General features: G+C 36.4%; 2 non-coding genes and 3 pseudogenes across 2 annotated transcripts; all 5 read right to left on the minus strand.

Annotated features, from left to right (window-relative positions):
- Nucleotides 1–5,243: 5,243 nt before the first annotated feature.
- LOC113374209 lies at nt 5,244–5,416 on the minus strand (annotated as a pseudogene).
- Nucleotides 5,417–7,176: 1,760 nt separating this feature from the next.
- On the minus strand, nt 7,177–7,359 carry LOC113374457 (annotated as a pseudogene).
- Nucleotides 7,360–16,455: 9,096 nt separating this feature from the next.
- LOC113374299 lies at nt 16,456–16,645 on the minus strand. Its single transcript, XR_003366978.1, has one exon. It is a non-coding gene; the product is annotated as a U2 spliceosomal RNA (small nuclear RNA).
- Nucleotides 16,646–18,259: 1,614 nt separating this feature from the next.
- Nucleotides 18,260–18,452, minus strand: LOC113374001. Its single transcript, XR_003366934.1, has one exon. It is a non-coding gene; the product is annotated as a U2 spliceosomal RNA (small nuclear RNA).
- Nucleotides 18,453–25,165: 6,713 nt separating this feature from the next.
- LOC113374536 lies at nt 25,166–25,348 on the minus strand (annotated as a pseudogene).

The following is a 25,348-nucleotide window of genomic DNA, read 5'->3' on the forward strand; positions in this document are numbered from 1 at the left end:
AGTCGGCGAATCTTGTAAAACTGCCATCTCTAATAAAGTGGTTGGAGACAGAATTGGCCGATGTCACTTCCATTGCCTTTCCCTGGTCGGGTTTAAGTATAAGTTTGTTGCGGAAGTGATTCCGCGCCGCTGTTCTTAGTGCGCTTTCTGAATTCTGTCTCTCAACGCGCTTGTTGTCCACTTGCAGTGAGTCCAATTCGAGGAGGAAGTTGATTTTGCCCTTTAGGCGTCTGGCGGCTGCTCTGAGTCTCGTCCATGTCGAACTAATGTCGTTGCTCGGTTTTGCCACCAATCCTTCGTCAGATCCGTTGATGTAGTCAACGAGTTCATTCGGCGTGGCCTCTCTGATCGTTTTCTTCCGAACAACCTCCTTCAGCGCTGCCAGACTTGCTTCTGCGACGCTGTCATCGTTGGACGTGAGCAGTCTGTGCGCATGGACGACCTGTCCGATGTCTGCCAAGAAAGAGGTTGGTAGCAGGTTGAAGCCTCCCTCTTTGTAGGCGAGATATAGGATCTCAGCGCTGGCTCGCTTTGGCAGATTGGCCCACTTCTTGGCGTAAGTCTTCACCTCCCGGTCGTATATCCATAGTAGTTTTTTCGTGGTTTTACCGTTCCGGAGGTGAAATTGTAATTGCGGCATGATGAACGTGTTTAAGGCGTCCACCTTTTGCCAGGGGGCTAGTAACGAATTGTTCAGTTGCTCCGCATGCCTCCTCATCGCCCTGATGACTTCGTCGGCCGAACTGAAACTCTGAAAACCCGTTGGGATGCCTAGATATTCATAAGATTGGTCCATGTCCAAGGTTTTCATAGTTTCTCCATTCAGGCTGAAGGTTGTAGTAATAGCTCGGTGTTGTTTGCCGTCCACATGCAACGTGGCGCATTTTCTGGTGTTGAACTGCAGTCCGCTCCATTTTGAAACCGTAGCTGTAGTGTCCATAAGTTTCTGCAGTCCTTCTGCGCTATCAGCCATCAGCACAAGATCATCGGCATACGCCAGCACGTTATTGATGGTGCCGTTTGCATTATAGTTTTCTGGCGTGTTTCGGATGGCTCGTAGCAGCGGTTCAATGGCCATGTTGAATGTTATAGGAGACAGCGGACATCCCTGTTTCACTCCCGCTTCTACTGGAACGTCCTCCGTTGATCCCTGGACGCTTCTGATCTTCGTCGTGCATCCGCTATAAAATCTTTCTATCAGGGAAATGCTCTCGCTGCCCAGTCCCGCCCAGCGCATTGCGTTAAAGATTGTTTTATGTGGGATCGAACCGAAAGCATTTTTTAGGTCCAGCCATGCGACCGCGATTTCTTTTCGTCTTCTTCTGGCATCCTGAATTGAAGATTGCAGCGTGTAGTTATGTTCGCTGCAACCTTCAAATGGCATGAAACCTTTTTGTGCGTTTGAGATGCGGTTATTTTCTTTGCACCATTTGCCCAGGCGATCTGCCAGAACCGAGGCGTATAGCTTTCCAATTGTATTCGACAGGGCGATAGGCCTCCAGCTCGTGACCTCATCCAAGTCGCCTTTCTTCGGAATTAAGATGGTCTCCGACACTTGCCACGAGCGTGGTACATACTTCAGTTTGTGTGTTTGGTTAAATATTGCCGCTAATATATGCGAGCCAGGGTCGCATTTTTTCCATAGCCAGTATCTGATGCCATCGGGACCCGGTGCCGTATTTTTGCATTTAAGCGCACGGGCCCAGATCTCTTCTGCTGTGAAATCTTTAGTAAGAGGATTATTGTTCCCATCTCCTACCGGTGTTATTGGAGGTATAATTTCTGGCATGGCTTCTGATGGTTCCGGATCTGGTTGTCTTCGGTAGACGGCCTTGAAGTATGCGTGGAGGAATTCGGGTTCAAAGTGACAATAAGCTCTTTCGTTATTTCCCGTTATTTCCCTAAACGCCCTTTTTCTATCTCGTCTGTATAGTTTTTGTATGCGGGCAGCAGCGGCGGGGTCGAAGGTCATATCCGTATTCCTCCTACGACGTCGTCTTTGGTCGGTATTGGGTCGGTATCTGCGACCAGACTCGTTTCGGGGTTCAGCGCTTTCATTCGGCTTGATTGAATTCGATATGTCTTCGATTTCTTTATCCAGGTCGGCCGGTGTTGCAGTAGCCTGAATCCTCCGGCAGGCCTCGACTTGGAATTCCGTCATTTTTGGAGTGACCAGTGTAGGCGTCGGGATGGTTCCTTCGTTTCTTGTTTGTTGGCGGACGCCCTCTTCTCGCGATGGAGTCTCGCTTGGCCGAGTGTTGATTTCTTCTACTATTGCTCTTATATCACGCAGGCGTTCCGCAATTTCCCTCTCCATTTCGTTTGCTGTTACCGTTTCATTCTCGTTGGAAATCACCTCGATCGGGGGTGCTGTCTCGTCATTTGTTTCGGATGTATTTTCTTCAGTTGCTACTCTTCTCGCTATTAAGCTAGGCCACATTGGAATTTCATCGTCTACTATTCCGGGTAGTAATGCTGGCGGTTCCAGCTCCGGTGGCATCTCTGCTGTGGTAGGCAATTGGCTTCCGCTTGTCCTAGTTGTGGTGACTTCTATTGGGCTGGGCCACAGCGGAATATTTTCGCCGGTTTCCTCGTGCAGTTGTCCTGGTGGATTGAGTTCTGATGAAATCTCAACCGTGGTGGATTCTCGTCCTCCGCTTGATTTGCCTCTTCTCGCTGTTAAATTAGGCCGCGTCGGGATTTCATTGTTTAATGTTCCGGGTAGCAAAACTGGTGTTTCCGGCTCCGGTGGCGTCTCTGAAATGGTGGGCAGCTTTTTCCCGCTCGTTCTATTTGTGATTATTTCCATTGGACTGGGCCACAGCGTAATATTGTCGCCCGTTTCTTCGCGTAATAGTCCTGGCGGATTAGGTTTTGGTGATGATATTTCAGCTGCGGTGAATTCCGGGCTTCCGCCTGTTGTGTCTAAAGTCGCGCTTTTCGTTCTCCAAATAACCCTACCACCCTTCTGACTTTGGTCTGATGGAGGCACACTCGCGGCTCTAGTTCTTGATCTTGTCATAATTTGAGAGCTAGAGGCTGGAGGGGGGGTTATATTCCTGGTCGTTAATGTGGTTACTGCAGTTTTAGGTCTCGTTTTGGTGATCGAAGCAGGTCTGCTGGTCCCAGCCTGAATATTTGGGTCAACTGCAGAAACGGACTTTGGTGGAGTGCTGGGTGTTGGCTTGGTTGGTTTATTATGTTTTGTCATATTGGCCTTTTTCCCGCGGCCTTCACATTTCATGAGGTGGCCCCTAAATGCGTTTAACGATGTTGGTAAGTTGCATAGCGAGCATTTGTATTTGAGCACAGCATGGTGCTCTATCCTCAAATGCATCATAAGTTTACTCTTCTGGGTGTATGCTTTCCTGCATTTTGGGCAATGTGCTTTGTCATCTTTCAATGGTAGGTCCAGGTAGACGACCTCAGACTCTGCAGAAGTATTATTTTCTGTGCTGAGCGAAAGTCTGAGGTCGTAGTCCCAAGGCTTTGCAGGCCTGCGTCCGGGTAAGCTTCTTTGGGAGCTCATGTAGTATCTGCTTTCTTATTTGGGGCAAGTTTTCTCATGACATTTCATGCATATCACCATTTATTCATTTGTTCATTCATATGTTGGTTTATATTGGTTTTGGGCAAAAAGGAAAGAGAAAAAAAAAAAAAAAAAAAAAAAAAAAAAAAAAAAATTAAAATAATAATAATAATAATAATAATAATAATAATAATAATAATATAATAATAATAATAATAATAATAATAATAATAATAATATAATAATAATAATAATAATAAAATAATAATAATAATAAAAAATCAATAAATAAATAAATAAATAAAAAGTAAAATGGGCCAAAATAAATTTATATATAGGACATAAATATAAGTATAAAAAGCAAAAATAGATATAAAAATAAAATGCGAAAAGTAAATCAATAATTATAAGAGAGGAAAAAAAATGCAATAACGTATAACATAGTAATAATTTAAAACATGTCATGTATTTATTGTAGACAGCGAACGCGTATGTCGCTGTGTCGACAGCGTGCCTCGCCTGTTGATACACGCCCAGTGGAGCGCATGTCAAAGTGTGAGAATCAATTTATGGCAATTGTGAAAAGTTGTGTAACGCGAAATAAAGTTTAGGGTTAATGATGATGTAATTAAAGGTTGGAATCATAATTATAACTGTGATATATTACGTTTGAATTTAGTTGGGCGACAAATTTAGATATATGTATATATATCTATGAAACAATAATCGATTTGGGTTCGTGTCTCACCGTTTAATGTTCCGCGGAGACGGGCTTCAGCTAAGGCGCGTCAGTCGCGTGATCGGTACACTCCGCGACAGAATGTATCGAAAATTTTGAACGATTGATATAATAGAATACGAAAATATAACTGAATTGCGAATGGATTTTGGTAGAAATATATTATAATTTGATATGATGGAGTAGTTGGTGGTAATGGCAAACTTTGTGTAATGCAGCTATATGTAGGTATATTATTTATGTCTACAAGTATGCATTCACCGATCGGCAGAAAAGTAATTTAATAATATAAATGTAGGCTTAATTATTATTATTTTAAGCGTTATATTAAAGTAAACAGAGAAAGTGTATGGCAAAAGTAAAAAAACACGACTATAAGTATAATTATAATTCTGGATATAATGCGAGTAAGAATAGTTAGTTAGTTTTTAGTTTCAAATTTAAATAAAGAAAAATGTATTGAATTTACAGTAACAATATAATTGCATTTACAACGATATGGTTGTCAATGCAAAATGTATATCGTAATAGTAATTTGAGTATGTAATGAATATTTATTGTTTTATATATAGCGCGAAATTATAATTATAGTCGCGCGACTAAATACACATAATTATAATAAGAGAAGAATAAAGGTTTGAGAATTCTCGAACAGTAATTATGCGCGAGACGCGCAACGTTGTTAATTTTTGTATCGCGTATTTTACCGATCAGCGAAACGCATCTATGCATCCACCGTTATACGTATATGCGACGCGCGAGCTGCAATCACACATACAATCAAACCGTCAGCACACACGTCCACCCGCATACACGCGCGATCTACAAACCAACATACGTGCGTACACACACACAAACACACATGCACACACACACATATTACGTACTTATACTATGTCATAATGAGAAAACTTACCCGTATGATTTACTCGCGAATGGAACACATCACAGTTTTAGAATAAGTCAAATATTTATTTTAAGTTAGCGAAAGCCTTTTGGAAGCGCTGGCAAATCGTCGGAAGCGGAGCAGGCCCCTGACAAATAAAATTTATCCAAAAATCACTTAAAACACTTTATATCGCGAAATTTATTAAGCTGATAAGAACAGATACTACACTTTGATCTTAGCCATTCGGCCGAGAAGCGATAAATTTGCGGACAAATACTATTTTTTAAATTCTACAATATAAACAAAATATTCCCAACTATTTCAACGATTCATTTTTCATCTATTTTTATCAACTCTCGCGTCCATTCCCTAACTATTCTTCACCCCCCAAAGTTCTATGAGCGAATGTTCTAATATGGCTGTTAACTCTACTGTCGTTATAAGCCTTTTCTCACATTTGTAAAATTTTACAAAAATATTTATATAAAGTATTTTCTGACACTTGCAAAATTTTTCAAAAAAATATGTTATTAGGAGAACAGACGGTCATATTCATATTAATTTCTTTATCGATAGATGTGTGTTCATACTTATATATATTAAACTCATTTTATCGTCATATTTATATAAAGTATTTTCTGACACTTGCAAAATTTTTCAAAAAAATATGTTATTAGGAGAACAGACGCTCATATTCATATTAATTTCTTTATCGATAGATGTGTGTTCATACTTATATATATTAAACTCATTTTATTGTCATATTTATATAAAGTATTTTCTGACACTTGCAAAATTTTTCAAAAAAATATGTTATTAGGAGAACAGACGCTCATATTCATATTAATTTCTTTATCGATAGATGTGTGTTCATACTTATATATATTAAACTCATTTTTCGTCATATTTATATAAAGTATTTTCTGACACTTGCAAAATTTTTCAAAAAAATATGTTATTAGGAGAACAGACGCTCATATTCATATTAATTTCTTTATCGATAGATGTGTGTTCATACTTATATATATTAAACTCATTTTATCGTCATATTTATATAAAGTATTTTCTGACACTTGCAAAATTTTTCAAAAAAATATGTTATTAGGAGAACAGACGCTCATATTCATATTAATTTCTTTATCGATAGATGTGTGTTCATACTTATATATATTAAACTCATTTTTTGTCATATTTATATGAAGTATTTTCTGACACTTGCAAAATTTTTCAAAAAAATATGTTATTAGGAGAACAGACGCTCATATTCATATTAATTTCTTTATCGATAGATGTGTGTTCATACTTATATATATTAAACTCATTTTATCGTCATATTTATATAAAGTATTTTCTGACACTTGCAAAATTTTTCAAAAAAATATGTTATTAGGAGAACAGACGCTCATATTCATATTAATTTCTTTATCGATAGATGTGTGTTCATACTTATATATATTAAACTCATTTTTTGTCATATTTATATAAGTATTTTCTGACACTTGCAAAATTTTTCAAAAAATATGTTATTAGGAGAACAGACGCTCATATTCATATTAATTTCTTTATCGATAGATGTGTGTTCATACTTATATATATTAAACTCATTTTATCGTCATATTTATATAAAGTATTTTCTGACACTTGCAAAATTTTTCAAAAAAATATGTTATTGGAGAACAGACGCTCATATTCATATTAATTTCTTTATCGATAGATGTGTGTTCATACTTATATATATTAAACTCATTTTTTGTCATATTTATATGAAGTATTTTCTGACACTTGCAAAATTTTTCAATCCTATTATCGTTATATATAATCTTTTGTTAGATTTGTATAGCTTTATATATTTTTTTATTTATTATTAATTCTATAGTTTTTATATAATTAATTTATATAGTTAATTTGAAATCAATTATCGATATTACATATCAATATATTTATATATATTATATATATATATATATATATTTAATATGCAATATATGCACATTTTTAAATTTATTATTATATGATGGTTTTTTATGGGCCGATCCCGGCGGTACTGCAATACCGGGCCAACCCGCGGCGGAAGCGGAGCAAGCCCCTGACATTCCGCCAATTTCCAAAAATCAGTTTAATATACTGGATCTGCTATGCAGATACTATCAGATATTAAGCTGATAAGAACAGATGTTTCTTTTTAGATAATGCTGATGATATAGTGTAGGCCATTTGCAAATCTTAAAGAATTTTGATGTATCGCTGTGTATGTCAGACCAAGTATATAACTAGTACAATACGCGGACTGACATATAGCGAGCATATATCTGGAAGAGGAAATTACAATTTTATTGATATATAATAAAACACTACGGGCCAGCTATTAGCTGGTAGTGTGTATACATTTATTCAGCATTTTTAAATTCATAGAAAATTATGCCGTTAACATGTTAACGGCATGCATATGTATAATATAGTATTCATAACATCAAAAAGTATATAAAATTATTTGAGCAATAGCTTCGATATTCTTCAGTCTTGGTCCTTATTCAGCCATGGTGCTGGGTAGAATGTTTTCGTTGAGGTTATAATATCGTCATTCAACAGTTTTCTCGTCCCTCCTCAGCCGTGGTATTGTCTGCTTCCTGTGATGTGTTCGACATACATGTCACGGGACCATTTGATAGTGTCGGACACCATCAGGCGCTTCATTAGCACAGAGTAGCGGCGGCCTATTCCTAAGGCTATTAGGGTTTCGACGTTACTTTTGTCGTATCCCCCGAGTGATCCCATGACGAATACCAGGATTTTGGTGGTTAGGCCTTGAGTATGTAAATGATTGGCCAGGGCACTATATTTCCTGATTTTTTCAGCTCTCGCAGTAACGAATGCTTGAGGCCGGTTCTCGAACGCCACCGTCACATCCATAATTAAGGCGATTTTCTGCGTTTCGTCTATAATGACTACGTCGGGTCTCTCAGTCCCAATATATCCCGGGATCTGCTGATTGATAAACGTTCTGGATCCAGGTGGCACCTTCATTGCTTTTGTCAGTCGGTTTAGAATCGCGTTATGTCTTTTCGTCATGGTGGACAAACTGTGGACGACAGTGGTTCAGCACGTGCGGCAGCGTCTCGTTCTGGTGGCCGCATCGTCTGCACCGTTTGTCGTTCTGACCGAATCTTCGGCACCCGTTCAACGGCAGTACGTTCAGACGGGCTCTATGTATGAAACGCCAGTCGGCAATCTTGTAAAACTGCCATCTCTAATAAAGTGGTTGGAGACAGAATTGGCCGATGTCACTTCCATAGCTTTTCCCTGGTCGGGTTTAAGTATAAGTTTGTTGCGGAAGTGATTCCGCGCCGCTGTTCTTAGTGCGCTTTCTGAATTCTGTCTCTCAACGCGCTTGTCGTCCACTTGCAGTGAGTCCAATTCGAGGAGGAAGTTGATTTTGCCCTTTAGGCGTCTGGCGGCTGCTCTGAGTCTCGTCCATGTCGAACTAATGTCGTTGCTCGGTTTTGCCACCAATCCTTCGTCAGATCCGTTGATGTAGTCAACGAGTTCCTTCGGCGTGGCCTCTCTGATCGTTTTCTTCCGAACAACCTCCTTCAGCGCTGCCAGACTTGCTTCTGCGACGCTGTCATCGTTGGACGTGAGCAGTCTGTGCGCATGGACGACCTGTCCGATGTCTGCCAAGAAAGAGGTTGGTAGCAGGTTGAAGCCTCCCTCTTTGTAGGCGAGATATAGGATCTCAGCGCTGGCTCGCTTTGGCAGATTGGCCCACTTCTTGGCGTAAGTCTTCACCTCCCGGTCGTATATCCATAGTAGTTTTTTCGTGGTTTTACCGTTCCGGAGGTGAAATTGTAATTGCGGCATGATGAACGTGTTTAAGGCGTCCACCTTTTGCCAGGGGGCTAGTAACGAATTGTTCAGTTGCTCCGCATGCCTCCTCATCGCCCTGATGACTTCGTCGGCCGAACTGAAACTCTGAAAACCCGTTGGGATGCCTAGATATTCATAAGATTGGTCCATGTCCAAGGTTTTCATAGTTTCTCCATTCAGGCTGAAGGTTGTAGTAATAGCTCGGTGTTGTTTGCCGTCCACATGCAACGTGGCGCATTTTCTGGTGTTGAACTGCAGTCCGCTCCATTTTGAAACCGTAGCTGTAGTGTCCATAAGTTTCTGCAGTCCTTCTGCGCTATCAGCCATCAGCACAAGATCATCGGCATACGCCAGCACGTTATTGATGGTGCCGTTTGCATTATAGTTTTCTGGCGTGTTTCGGATGGCTCGTAGCAGCGGTTCAATGGCCATGTTGAATGTTATAGGAGACAGCGGACATCCCTGTTTCACTCCCGCTTCTACTGGAACGTCCTCCGTTGATCCCTGGACGCTTCTGATCTTCGTCGTGCATCCGCTATAAAATCTTTCTATCAGGGCAATGCTCTCGCTGCCCAGTCCCGCCCAGCGCATTGCGTTAAAGATTGTTTTATGTGGGATCGAACCGAAAGCATTTTTTAGGTCCAGCCATGCGACCGCGATTTCTTTTCGTCTTCTTCTGGCATCCTGAATTGAAGATTGCAGCGTGTAGTTATGTTCGCTGCAACCTTCAAATGGCATGAAACCTTTTTGTGCGTTTGAGATGCGGTTATTTTCTTTGCACCATTTGCCCAGGCGATCTGCCAGAACCGAGGCGTATAGCTTTCCAATTGTATTCGACAGGGCGATAGGCCTCCAGCTCGTGACCTCATCCAAGTCGCCTTTCTTCGGAATTAAGATGGTCTCCGACACTTGCCACGAGCGTGGTACATACTTCAGTTTGTGTGTTTGGTTAAATATTGCCGCTAATATATGCGAGCCAGGGTCGCATTTTTTCCATAGCCAGTATCTGATGCCATCGGGACCCGGTGCCGTATTTTTGCATTTAAGCGCACGGGCCCAGATCTCTTCTGCTGTGAAATCTTTAGTAAGAGGATTATTGTTCCCATCTCCCACCGGTGTTATTGGAGGTATAATTTCTGGCATGGCTTCTGATGGTTCCGGATCTGGTTGTCTTCGGTAGACGGCCTTGAAGTATGCGTGGAGGAATTCGGGTTCAAAGTGACAATAAGCTCTTTCGTTATTTCCCGTTATTTCCCTAAACGCCCTTTTTCTATCTCGTCTGTATAGTTTTTGTATGCGGGCAGCAGCGGCGGGGTCGAAGGTCATATCCGTATTCCTCCTACGACGTCGTCTCTGATCGGTATTGGGTCGGTATCTGCGACCAGTCTCGTTTCGGGGTTCAGCGCTTTCATTCGGCTTGATTGAATTCGATATGTCTTCGATTTCTTTATCCAGGTCGGCCGGTGTTGCAATAGCCTGAATCCTCCGGCAGGCCTCGACCTGGAATTCCGTCATTTTTGGAGTGACCAGTGTAGGCGTCGGGATGGTTCCTTCGTTTCTTGTTTGTTGGCGGACGCCCTCTTCTCGCGATGGAGTCTCGCTTGGCCGAGTGTTGATTTCTTCTACTATTGCTCTTATATCACGCAGGCGTTCCGCAATTTCCCTCTCCATTTCGTTTGCTGTTACCGTTTCATTCTCGTTGGAAATCACCTCGATCGGGGGTGCTGTCTCGTCATTTGTTTCGGATGTATTTTCTTCAGTTGCTACTCTTCTCGCTATTAAGCTAGGCCACATTGGAATTTCATCGTCTACTATTCCGGGTAGTAATGCTGGCGGTTCCAGCTCCGGTGGCATCTCTGCTGTGGTAGGCAGATGGCTTCCGCTTGTCCTATTTGGGGTGATTTCTATTGGGCTGGGCCACAGCGGAATATTTTCGCCGGTTTCCTCGTGCAGTTGTCCTGGTGGATTGAGTTCTGATGAAATCTCAACCGTGGTGGATTCTCGTCCTCCGCTTGATTTGCCTCTTCTCGCTGTTAAATTAGGCCGCGTCGGGATTTCATTGTTTGATGTTTCGGGTAGCAAAACTGGTGTTTCCGGCTCCGGTGGCGTCTCTGAAATGGTGGGCAGCTTTTTCCCGCTCGTTCTATTTGTGATTATTTCTATTGGACTGGGCCACAGCAGAATATTGTCGCCGGTTTCTTCGCGTAGTAGTCCTAGCGGATTAGGTTTTGGTGATGATATTTCAGCTGCGGTGAATTCCGGGTTTCCGCCTGTTGTTGTTAAGGTCGCGCTTTTCGTTCTCCAAATAACCCTACCACCCTTCTGACTTCGGTCTGATGGAGGCACACTCGCGGCTCTAGTTCTTGACTTGTCATAATTTGAGAGCTAGAGGCTGGAGGGGGGGTATATTCCTGGTCCCTGATGTGGTTACTGCAGTTTTAGGTCTCTTTTTGGTGATCGAAGCAGGTCTGCTGGTCCCAGCCTGAATATTTGGGCCAACTGCAGAAGCGGACTTTGGTGGAGTGCTGGGTGTTGGCTTGGTCGGTTTATTATGTTTTGTCATATTGGCCTTTTTCCCGCGACCTTCACATTTCATGAGGTGGCCCCTAAATGCGTTTAACGATGTTGGTAAGTTGCATAACGAGCATTTGTATTTGAGCACAGCGTGGTGCTCTATCCTCAAATGCATCATAAGTTTACTCTTCTGGGTGTATGCTTTCCTGCATTTGGGGCAATGTGCTTTGTCATCTTTCAATGGTAGGTCCAGGTAGACGACCTCAGACTCTGCAGAAGTATTTTTCTGTGCTGAGCGAAAGTCTGAGGTCGTGGTCCCAAGGCTTTGCAGGCCTGCGTCCGGGTAAGCTTCTTTGGGAGCTCATGTAGTATCTGCTTTCTTATTGGGGCAAGTTTTCTCATGACATTTCATGCATATCACCATTTATTCATGTTCATTCATATGTTGGTTTATATTGGTTTTGGGCAAAAGGAAAGAAAAAAAAAAAAAAAAAAAAAAAAAAAAAAAAAAAAAAAAAAAAATAATAATAAGAATAATAATAATAATAAGAATAATACTAAGAATAATAAGAAGAATAATAATAATAATAAAATATAATACTAATAATAATAATAATAATAATAGTAATAATAATAATCATAATAATAGTAAAATAATAATAATAATAAAAAAATCCTCTCAATAAATAAATAAATAAATAAAAAGTAAAATGGGCCAAAATAAATTTATATATAGGACATAAATATAAGTATAAAAAGCAAAAATAGATATAAAAATAAAATGCGAAAGTAATCAATAATTATAGAGAGGAAAAAAAATGCAATAACGTATAAATAGTAATAATTTAAAACATGTCATGTATTTATTGTAGACAGCGAACGCGTATGTCGCTGTGTCGACAGCGTGCCTCGCCTGTTGATACACACGCCCAGTGGAGCGCATGTCAAAGTGTGAGAATCAATTTATGGAATTGTGAAAAGTTGTGTAACGCGAAATAAAGTTTAGGGTTACTGATGATGTAATTAAGGTTGGAATCATAATTATAACTGTGATATATTACGTTTGAATTTAGTTGGCGACAAATTTAGATATATGTATATATATCTATGAAACAATAATCGATTTGGGTTCGTGTCTCACCGTTTAATGTTCCGCGGAGACGGGCTTCAGCTAAGGCGCGTCAGTCGCGTGATCGGTACACTCCGCGACAGAATGTATCGAAAATTTTGAACGATTGATATAATAGAATACGAAAATATAACTGAATTGCGAAGGATTTTGGTAGAAATATATTATAATTTGATATGATGGAGTAGTTGGTGGTAATGGCAAACTTTGTGTAATGCAGCTATATGTAGGTATATTATTTATGTCTACAAGTATGCATTCACCGATCGGCAGAAAAGTAATTTAATAATAAATGTAGGCTTAATATTATTATTTTAAGCGTTTATATTAAGTAAACAGAGAAAGTGTATGGCAAAAGTAAAAAACACGACTATAAGTATAATTATAATTCTGGATATAATGCGAGTAAGAATAGTTAGTTAGTTTTTAGTTTCAAATTTAAATAAAGAAAAATGTATTGAATTTACAGTAACAATATAATTGCATTTACAACGATATGGTTGTCAATGCAAAATGTATATCGTAATAGTAATTTGAGTATGAATGAATATTTATTATTTTATATATAGCGCGAAATTATAATTATAGTCGCGCGACTAAATACACATAATTATAATAAGAGAAGAATAAAGGTTTGAGAATTCTCGAACAGTAATTTATGCGCGAGACGCGCAACACGTTGTTAATTTTTGTATCGCGTATTTTACCGATCAGCGAAACGCATCTATGCATCCACCGTTATAGTATATGCGACGCGCGAGCTGCAATCACACATACAATCAAACCGTCAGCACACACGTCCACCCGCATACACACGCGCGATCTACAAACAACATACGTGCGTACACACACACAACACCCATGCACACACACACATATTACGTACTTATACTATGTCATAATGAGAAAACTTACCCGTATGATTTACTCGCGAATGGAACACATCACAGTTTTAGAATAAGTCAAATATTTATTTTAAGTTAGCGAAAGCCTTTTATAAACAAAATATTCCAACTATTTCAACGATTCATTTTTCATCTATTTTTATCAACTCTCGCGTCCATTCCCAACTTTCTTCACCCCCCCCCAAAGTTCTATGAGCGAATGTTCTAATATGGCTGTTAACTCTACTGTCGTTATAAGCCTTTTCTCACATTTGTAAAATTTTTACAAAAATATTTATATAAAAGTATTTTCTGACACTTGCAAAATTTTCAAAAATATTTATTAGGAGAACAGACGGTCATATTCATATTAATTCTTTATCGATAGATGTGTGTTCATACTTATATTATTAAACTCATTTTATCGTCATATTTATATAAGTATTTTCTGACACTTGCAAAATTTTTCAAAAAAATATGTTATTAGGAGAACAGACGCTCATATTCATATTAATTTCTTTATCGATAGATGTGTGTTCATACTTATATATATATTTCTTTATCGATAGATGTGTGTTCATACTTATATATATTAAACTCATTTTATCGTCATATTTATATAAAGTATTTTCTGACACTTGCAAAATTTTTCAAAAAAATATGTTATTAGGAGAACAGACGCTCATATTCATATTAATTTCTTTATCGATAGATGTGTGTTCATACTTATATATATTAAACTCATTTTATTGTCATATTTATATAAAGTATTTTCTGACACTTGCAAAATTTTTCAAAAAAATATGTTATTAGGAGAACAGACGCTCATATTCATATTAATTTCTTTATCGATAGATGTGTGTTCATACTTATATATATTAAACTCATTTTATCGTCATATTTATATAAAGTATTTTCTGACACTTGCAAAATTTTTCAAAAAAAATATGTTATTAGGAGAACAGACGCTCATATTCATATTAATTTCTTTATCGATAGATGTGTGTTCATACTTATATATATTAAACTCATTTTATCGTCATATTTATATAAAGTATATATATTAAACTCATTTTATCGTCATATTTATATAAAGTATTTTCTGACACTTGCAAAATTTTTCAAAAAATATGTTATTAGGAGAACAGACGCTCATATTCATATTAATTTCTTTATCGATAGATGTTGTTCATACTTATATATATTAAACTCATTTTATTGTCATATTTATATAAAGTATTTTCTGACACTTGCAAAAATTTTCAAAAAACTATGTTCTTTAGTAGAACAGACGTCATATTCATATTAAGTTCTTTATCGATAGAATGTGCTGTTTTCATACTTATATATATATTAAACCTCATTTTATCGTCATATTTATATAAAGTATTTTCTGACACTTGCAAAATTTTTCAAAAAAATATGTTATAGGAGAACAGACGCTCATATTCATATTAATTTCTTTTCGATAGATGTTGTGTTCATACTTATATATATTAAACTCATTTTTTGTCATATTTAATATGAAGTATTTTCTGACACTTTGCAAAATTTTCAAAAAAATATGTTATTAGGAGAACAGACGCTCATATTCATATTAATTTCTTTATCGATAGATGTGTGTTCATACTTATATATATTAAACTCATTTATCGTCATATTTATATAAGTATTTTCTGACACTTGCAAAATTTTTCAAAAAAATATGTTATTAGGAGAACAGACGCTCATATTCATATTAATTCTTTATCGATAGATGTTGTGTTCATACTTATATATATTAAACTCATTTTTTTGTCATATTTATATAAGTATTTTCTGACACTTGCAAAATTTTCAAAAAAATATGTTATTAGGAGAACAGACTCATATTCATATTAATTTTTTTATCGATAGATGTGTGTTAATACTTATATATCTAAACTCATTTTATCGTCATATTTATATAAAGTTTTTGTTCTGACACTTGCAAAATTTTTCAAAAAATATGTTATTGGGAGAACAGACGCTCATATTCATATTAATTTCTTTATCGATAGATGTGTGTTTCATACTTATATATATTAAACTCATTTTTTGTCATATTTATATGAAGTATTTTCTGACACTTGCAAAATTTTTCAAAAAAATATGTTATTAGGAGAACAGACGCTCATATTCATATTAATTTCTTTATCGATAGATGTGTGTTCATACTATATATATTAAACTCATTTTATCGTCATATTTATATAAAGTATTTTCTGACACTTGCAAAATTTTTTCAAAAAATATGTTATTAGGAGAACAGACGCTCATATTCATATTAATTTCTTTATCGATAGATGTGTGTTCATACTTATATATATTAAACTCATTTTTTGTCATATTTATATGAAGTATTTTCTGACACTTGCAAAATTTTTCAAAAAAATATGTTATTAGGAGAACAGACGCTCATATTCATATTAATTTCTTTTCGATAGATGTGTGTTCATACTTATATATATTAACTCATTTTATCGTCATATTTATATAAAGTATTTTCTGACACTTGCAAAATTTTTCAAAAAAATATGTTATTGGGAGAACAGACGCTCATATTCATATTAATTTCTTATCGATAGATGTGTGTTCATACTTATATATATTAAACTCATTTTTTGTCATATTTATATGAAGTATTTTCTGACACTTGCAAATTTTTCAATCCTATTATCGTTATATATAATCTTTTGTTAGATTTGTATAGCTTTATATATTTTTTTTTTTATTATTAATTCTATAGTTTTTATATAATTTTTATATAGTTAATTTGAAATCAATTATCGATATTACATATCAATATATTTATATATAATTATATATATATATATATTTTAATATGCAATATATGCACATTTTTAAATTTATTATTATATGATGGTTTTTTTATGGGCCGATCCCGGCGGTACTGCAATACCGGGCCAACCCGCGGAAGCGGAGCAAGCCCCTGACATTCCGCCAATTTCCAAAAATCAGTTTAATATACTGGATCTGCTATGCAGATACTATCAGATATTAAGCTGATAAGAACAGATACTACACTTTGATCTTAGCCATTCGGCCGAGAAGCGATAAATTTGCGGACAAATACTATTTTTTAAATTCTACAATATAAACAAAATATTCCCAACTATTTCAACGATTCATTTTTCATCTATTTTTATCAACTCTCGCGTCCATTCCCTAACTATTCTTCACCCCCCAAAGTTCTATGAGCGAATGTTCTAATATGGCTGTTAACTCTACTGTCGTTATAAGCCTTTTCTCACATTTGTAAAATTTTACAAAAATATTTATATAAAGTATTTTCTGACACTTGCAAAATTTTTCAAAAAAATATGTTATTAGGAGAACAGACGGTCATATTCATATTAATTTCTTTATCGATAGATGTGTGTTCATACTTATATATATTAAACTCATTTTATCGTCATATTTATATAAAGTATTTTCTGACACTTGCAAAATTTTTCAAAAAAATATGTTATTAGGAGAACAGACGCTCATATTCATATTAATTTCTTTATCGATAGATGTGTGTTCATACTTATATATATTAAACTCATTTTTTGTCATATTTATATGAAGTATTTTCTGACACTTGCAAAATTTTTCAAAAAAATATGTTATTAGGAGAACAGACGCTCATATTCATATTAATTTCTTTATCGATAGATGTGTGTTCATACTTATATATATTAAACTCATTTTATCGTCATATTTATATAAAGTATTTTCTGACACTTGCAAAATTTTCAAAAAAATATGTTATTAGGAGAACAGACGCTCATATTCATATTAATTTCTTTATCGATAGATGTGTTTCATACTTATATATATTAAACTCATTTTTTGTCATATTTATATGAAGTATTTTCTGACACTTGCAAAATTTTTCAAAAAAATATGTTATTAGGAGAACAGACGCTCATATTCATATTAATTTCTTTATCGATAGATGTGTGTTCATACTTATATATATTAAACTCATTTTATCGTCATATTTATATAAAGTATTTTCTGACACTTGCAAAATTTTTCAAAAAAATATGTTATTAGGAGAACAGACGCTCATATTCATATTAATTTCTTTATCGATAGATGTGTGTTCATACTTATATATATTAAACTCATTTTTTGTCATATTTATATGAAGTATTTTCTGACACTTGCAAAATTTTTCAAAAAAATATGTTATTAGGAGAACAGACGCTCATATTCATATTAATTTCTTTATCGATAGATGTGTGTTCATACTTATATATATTAAACTCATTTTATCGTCATATTTATATAAAGTATTTTCTGACACTTGCAAAATTTTTCAAAAAAATATGTTATTGGGAGAACAGACGCTCATATTCATATAATTTCTTTATCGATAGATGTGTGTTCATACTTATATATATTAAACTCATTTTTTGTCATATTTATATGAAGTATTTTCTGACACTTGCAAAATTTTTCAATCCTATTATCGTATATATAATCTTTTGTTAGATTTGTATAGCTTTATATATTTTTTTATTTTATTATTAATTCTATAGTTTTTATATAATTAATTTATATAGTTAATTTGAAATCAATTATCGATATTACATATCAATATATTTATATATATTTATATATATATATATATTTAATATGCAATATATGCACATTTTTAAATTTATTATTATATGATGGTTTTTTATGGGCCGATCCCGGCGGTACTGCAATACCGGGCCAACCCGCGGCGGAAGCGGAGCAAGCCCCTGACATTCCGCCAATTTCCAAAAATCAGTTTAATATACTGGATCTGCTATGCAGATACTATCAGATATTAAGTTGATAAGAACAGATACTACACTTTGATCTTAGCCATTCGGCCGAGAAGCGATAAATTTGCGGACAAATACTATTTTTTAAATTCTACAATATAAACAAAATATTCCCAACTATTTCAACGATTCATTTTTCATCTATTTTTATCAACTCTCGCGTCCATTCCCTAACTATTCTTCACCCCCCAAAGTTCTATGAGCGAATGTTCTAATATGGCTGTTAACTCTACTGTCGTTATAAGCCTTGATCGCGATCGATCGATCGAGCGCATGGGATACTGATCGGATCGAAGAGATTGATCACTCGATCGCGATAGATCGGATTCTAAGTATCGGTCTTGTATTGCGTCCTTTGTAAACAAAGCGCAATTTTGTCAGGGGCTTGCTCCGCTTCCGACGCTAAATTATAAGGTGAACGTGCCTTTTGCTACTTTCATTCCAAATTCTGGGTCGGAATTGGTAATGGATTGAAAGTCAGCACATTTGAAAGTGTTATTCAAAATTTTCTAAAACCAGTACAGTATTTTATATTTTAATAAATTCAGTGGACATCGTAAGAAAAACGCCAAAATTCCCGGGCGGGAGCCTCGGGAAATGTCGCAAGACATGATGGACGTCTTGACGAGCACCGTCCTAAAAAACAAGTACCAGGCATTATCGGACCGGAGTGAAATGGACACGGATCGAGAGATAGACGAGTACCGGACCGTCAAACGCAAGAAGCGGTTGAGGCAAAACAACGCAGACAATGTGATGGGAAACCAGACTGTTAACACTCTGAAGCCATCTGCATCGAAAACGGGGAATTTAGCACCCAAGAACACCACCGTAACAGATTCAAAGATTCCACCTATCATCGTCAAAGGCCAGCTGGATTTAAAAGTGATCAAATATATCAAAGATACGACGAAAATAATATTCAGGACCCAATATTTAAAACCCCAATTACACAAAATTTTCGCCGATACGATTGCAGATCACGAAAAATTAAAAAGCATACTAAGGGATTGTGATTTTCAATTTTACACCTATACTATGCAGCACGACATCCCTAAGAAAATCACTATCACTGGCCTAAATCCAGACATGACTGAAACGGTGGTTCTAGAAGAGCTGAAAGCCAAGGGCATTAAGGTAAGCAGGTGGTCCAAATTAAGAAGAAGGAATCGGACGGCAGTCAGCGCAAACTCCCTATATATATTGTCCTTCTAGATAAGGAACAAGAGATGGCCAAACTAAAGGAAATAAACAATATAGAAGGGCATATATTCAAATGGGAGAGTTACAGGCCACTAAATAAGACTATACAGTGCCACAAGTGCCTGAACTTCGGCCATACCTCGTACACGTGCGACATGCGGTATAGGTGCATAAAATGCACGAACGTGCACCCACCGGGAGTGTGCACGAAGCCACCAACCGAGGACCCGAAATGCGTGAACTGCCAAGAGAACCACCCGGCTAACTACTCACAATGCCCAGCTCTAATTAACTATAGAGCAAAAAGGGATAAAGATGCGCAAAAGAGACACCAAACATACAGGCCAGCGCCAACACCCGCGCCGCTGACGAGGAGCTTCTCGTCAGCTTTAAAACCCACCAACGATGGCCATAACAACAGATCTGCGTTTCCTGAACTCCCGGTACCATCATCACCACGAACACAGCCGGCCTCCCAGTATCCATCGCCGAAGATCCAGCCAGCACCAGAACCGATCCGGCCAGCATCCTCACGAATCCGGCCTACCACCAGCCAGTCCGATCCAGACCTGAGTACACCGGAGGGACTATTTACTGTAATGGGCGAGATCAGGAAGTTATTCGCGGATCCCGAGGTAAGACAAATTTTCAGTGAGCTTTATAAACTGACAAAGACATTGAACACAAATATGACTTACAATGACAAATACACAACCATACTTAACTTTTTAACGGCATGCCCATAAAGCATGCACGCGACATACACATAATGTACTTCAACTCCAACGGACTCAAAAACAACGTAAGCGAACTGAAACAGACTATAACAAAATATGACTTGGACATTGTACTAATTAACGAGACACACCTGAAACCTACGGACAGACTTTACATCAACAACTACAAAGTATACAGGAACGACAGACCGACAAATTCACGCGGATGGGGAGGCACTGCAATATTGATCAAGTCTAATATCAGACACGAGCAAGTGCCAAACCTGACAGCGGGCGGTTCTGAAATAACAACTATTAATGTATACAAAAGGGGTCAAAAAGTGACTATAATATCGATTTACATCCCGGCAAGCGGACTGCAACTGACGGACCTACAAAACCTACTTGACTCAAACACACACGTCTTAATGGCAGGAGACTTTAACGCGCAACACACATCATGGAACTGCAACTACAACAACGCGAACGGAATCCGACTCTACGAATATCTGACGGAACACAACACCACGGACGCACAACTACACTATCCTGACACGCCGACCAGATACGCTACCGTACAGACACACCATCACAGCACAATCGATCTGGCCTTGACAAAAAACCTTCACATAACATCCGAACCCATAAATAGAACACTTTTCAACTCTGATCATAACCCTGTTTTTATGACTATCTCTGACAGACTCGACGTCGACAACACTCCAGAACGCAACATTTTGGATTATTCCAGAGCCAACTGGCCACTTTTTAGAGAAATTATTACAGACAATATACGACACACGATACCCATAGAGACCAATACAGACATAGAGGAGGCTGTGACACATCTGACACGGACGATCACGGACACGATCCAACACATAATACCGCTGCGACACGCAAATACATCCACATTTGACACGCTTCCTCAACAAATATTAGTAAAAATTAAATTAAAGAACAATATAAAGAAACTGTGGCAACGTACTGGTGACAGACTACTAAAGGAACACGTAAACAGACTGACAAAAATTATTCATAATGAGATACGTGAGCACCGGAATGACACTTGGACTAAAAAACTAGAAACCATCAACACTGACCCGCACAAAGTTTGGCAAACAGCCAAAGGCTGACGAGGAAAACAACACCTATCCCGCCACTCAAACTACCTGACAACAACTACGCCACGACACCAGCAGACAAAGCAGAAATTTTAGCAACACACTTTGAAAACATACACAGACAAAACGCCGACATGTCCAACGCAGACTTAAGACGAGACGTACGCAATTCTATTCAAAATTTTACTGAACAATTTAACGACAAAGACCTACGAATAGACCCTGCCACAGTTTCAGAAATAAAGTCGACAATCAGAAAACTACCGAACAGGAAAGCACCCGGACCGGACGGACTACAAAATATAATACTGAAACAACTACCAACGAACGCATACATACTAATCACACGACTGGTTAACCGTATAATGACCAAAGGCCACTTTCCTGCTTCATGGAAAACATCGACCATATTTCCTATCCTGAAGCCGAGGAAACAGCCAGACTCTCCGCAAAATTACAGACCAATCAGCCTCCTCAATACAATGAGCAAAGTAACTGAAAAGGTACTACTCAAACGCATCAACAGACACATCAGACGAAACAAGATTATACCAGACACACAGTACGGCTTTAAGGAACAGCACTCTACGTTACATCCACTGACACAACTAATAGAAAACACTGTACTCAACTTCAATAGACGAAACCATACCGGATTGGTGTTGCTCGATTTCGAGAAGGCTTTTGACACCATCTGGATGGACGGACTGATACACAAATTCATAACCCTTAACTTTCCACCATACATCACAAAACTACTCCATTCTTACCTCGCAGACCGTAATTTCACAGTTCAAGTAGACAACACACCCTCGACGATTAAACAAGTGACGGCGGGAGTACCGCAGGGCTCGATCCTGGGACCGTCCTTGTTTAACGTCTACATCCACGACATGCCCACTGACGCCGACACAACACTGTTGACATTTGCTGACGACACTGCCATTTACAGATCATCACGTTCACCTACGCTACTGACTACAAAAATACAGAGACATATAGACGCCCTGACTGATTACACGGAAAAATGGCAAATTAAAATCAATCCTTCTAAAACAGAAGCAATTTTCTTTACAAAAAGCCGTTGGTCCATTACACTTACTGACTTGACAAACTAAAGGTAATGGGCCATGAAGCTGAGTGGTCCAAGGAAGTCAAATACCTTGGCGTAACCTTGGACTATAGACTCAGCTTCACAAAACATACGAATACAAAAATTGGACAGGCTTACGGGATGATGAATCTACTGAGACCTCTTTTGAACCACAACAGCCCGCTAAGCGTGAAGAACAAGCGGACACTTTACTTGACACTGATAAGACCATTACTGACATACGCCGCTCCGGCATGGAACGCGACAACCAAGACCAACAGACGGAGACTACAAATAGCACAGAACAAAGCACTGCGACTGGTACTAGACAAATCAAGGAACCCACTGACGAGACACTACTACCCAACGAAATATTTACACGAACAGACGGACATACCGACCATACTCGAACACATAAAAAAGCTCACGAGAATTTTTACCGAAATGTAGGGATCACGATAATAGTACCATCCGAGCATTAGGCCAATACACTTCAGAAATGATTTGGTACGGGAAGTATGCCATGCCTAACTACCTGATCGAGCCCGAAGTAAATACATAAGCCATAAAACACTGACAATAGAATTTTTTTTTAGGAGAAAAACTTTCTCCTTTTTTTTGTTCTTGTGAAATAATATAAAATACTGTATAAATATAATGTAATATAAAACTATACATTTTTGGGTAGAATACCTAAAGGTAGAAAACCCACATTTAATTCAATGTATGTACCGAAATAATGAATAAATTTTTTCTGTCTGTCTGTCTGTCTGTTATAAGCCTTTTCTCACATTTGTAAATTTTACAAAAATATTTATATAAAGTATTTTCTGACACTTGCAAAATTTTTCAAAAAAATATGTTATTAGGAGAACAGACGCTCATATTCATATTAATTTCTTTATCGATAGATGTGTGTTCATACTTATATATATTAAACTCATTTTATCGTCATATTTATATAAAGTATTTTCTGACACTTGCAAATTTTTCAAAAAATATGTTATTAGGAAACAGACGCTCATATTCATATTAATTTCTTTATCGATAGATGTGTGTTCATACTTATATATATTAAACTCATTTTATTGTCATATTTATATAAAGTATTTTCTGACACTTGCAAAATTTTTCAAAAAAATATGTTATTAGGAGAACAGACGCTCATATTCATATTAATTTCTTTATCGATAGATGTGTGTTCATACTTATATATATTAAACTCATTTTATCGTCATATTTATATAAAGTATTTTCTGACACTTGCAAAATTTTTCAAAAAATATGTTATTAGGAGAACAGACGCTCATATTCATATTAATTTCTTTATCGATAGATGTGTGTTCATACTTATATATATTAAACTCATTTTATCGTCATATTTATATAAAGTATTTTCTGACACTTGCAAAATTTTTCAAAAAAATATGTTATTAGGAGAACAGACGCTCATATTCATATTAATTTCTTTATCGATAGATGTGTGTTCATACTTATATATATTAAACTCATTTTTTGTCATATTTATATGAAGTATTTTCTGACACTTGCAAAATTTTTCAAAAAAATATGTTATTAGGAGAACAGACGCTCATATTCATATTAATTTCTTTATCGATAGATGTGTGTTCATACTTATATATATTAAACTCATTTTATCGTCATATTTATATAAAGTATTTTCTGACACTTGCAAAATTTTTCAAAAAAATATGTTATTAGGAGAACAGACGCTCATATTCATATTAATTTCTTTATCGATAGATGTGTGTTCATACTTATATATATTAAACTCATTTTTTGTCATATTTATATGAAGTATTTTCTGACACTTGCAAAATTTTTCAAAAAAATATGTTATTAGGAGAACAGACGCTCATATTCATATTAATTTCTTTATCGATAGATGTGTGTTCATACTTATATATATTAAACTCATTTTATCGTCATATTTATATAAAGTATTTTCTGACACTTGCAAAATTTTTCAAAAAAATATGTTATTAGGAGAACAGACGCTCATATTCATATTAATTTCTTTATCGATAGATGTGTGTTCATACTTATATATATTAAACTCATTTTTTGTCATATTTATATGAAGTATTTTCTGACACTTGCAAAATTTTTCAAAAAAATATGTTATTAGGAGAACAGACGCTCATATTCATATTAATTTCTTTATCGATAGATGTGTGTTCATACTTATATATATTAAACTCATTTTATCGTCATATTTATATAAAGTATTTTCTGACACTTGCAAAATTTTTCAAAAAAATATGTTATTGGGAGAACAGACGCTCATATTCATATTAATTTCTTTATCGATAGATGTGTGTTCATACTTATATATATTAAACTCATTTTTTGTCATATTTATATGAAGTATTTTCTGACACTTGCAAAATTTTTCAATCCTATTATCGTTATATATAATCTTTTGTTAGATTTGTATAGCTTTATATATTTTTTTATTTTATTATTAATTCTATAGTTTTTATATAATTAATTTATATAGTTAATTTGAAATCAATTATCGATATTACATATCAATATATTTATATATATTTATATATATATATATATTTAATATGCAATATATGCACATTTTTAAATTTATTATTATATGATGGTTTTTTATGGGCCGATCCCGGCGGTACTGCAATACCGGGCCAACCCGCGGCGGAAGCGGAGCAAGCCCCTGACATTCCGCCAATTTCCAAAAATCAGTTTAATATACTGGATCTGCTATGCAGATACTATCAGATATTAAGCTGATAAGAACAGATGTTTCTTTTTAGATAATGCTGATGATAT

The sequence above is a fragment of the Ctenocephalides felis genome, unplaced genomic scaffold (assembly GCF_003426905.1).
Source record: "Ctenocephalides felis isolate EL2017-DRISC unplaced genomic scaffold, ASM342690v1 CF-g0.4_SCAFFOLD_00104, whole genome shotgun sequence".
NCBI classification, from domain to species: domain Eukaryota; kingdom Metazoa; phylum Arthropoda; class Insecta; order Siphonaptera; family Pulicidae; genus Ctenocephalides; species Ctenocephalides felis.